The sequence below is a fragment of the Penaeus monodon genome, chromosome 21 (genome assembly GCF_015228065.2).
Source record: "Penaeus monodon isolate SGIC_2016 chromosome 21, NSTDA_Pmon_1, whole genome shotgun sequence".
Lineage (NCBI taxonomy): Eukaryota > Metazoa > Arthropoda > Malacostraca > Decapoda > Penaeidae > Penaeus > Penaeus monodon.
Genome location: NC_051406.1, coordinates 38,736,084 through 38,736,515, shown reverse-complemented (window position 1 = coordinate 38,736,515; position 432 = coordinate 38,736,084). Strand labels below are relative to the sequence as shown.

The following is a 432-nucleotide window of genomic DNA, read 5'->3' as shown; positions in this document are numbered from 1 at the left end:
ATAAGTTAGGATTTACTCCTCAATGAAATAAACAAAAAGTATAAACTAAATTGTAAATAACCCCTAAAGTCATGATACACGGAAAATTTTATTTTCTTAAAATGCTTACAAAATGCCCCATGAAGATTATCATTTTTTAAGAACAGAATTTGTCAAAGACATGAAATATGTCAAAGACTCCTCTGATAATTTCCTTCTGGCATTAAATATCTATTCATTATCAATCATCCCATAATAACCTATATAAGCAAAGTATGGCCATGTCCCTCCCAAGATGACAGCTGTACTTTCTATTAATTCACTGCCTTGTGCACACATGGACTGCACCCATGGACTAAAGTACAGGCAGCATTAGGCTTCCCTGACTGTCATCTCTCCTGTGTCTTGTAAGCCCTACCCACACAAATACATGTACAGAATCAACTCCCTCCC

The 432-nt window shown here is 35.9% G+C and overlaps 1 protein-coding gene across 1 annotated transcript in view; it reads right to left on the bottom strand.

Annotated features, from left to right (window-relative positions):
- Positions 1 to 432, bottom strand: part of LOC119586483 (trifunctional enzyme subunit alpha, mitochondrial-like) — an 8,742-nt gene that overhangs the window by 3,931 nt on the left and 4,379 nt on the right. The window lies entirely within an intron of this gene.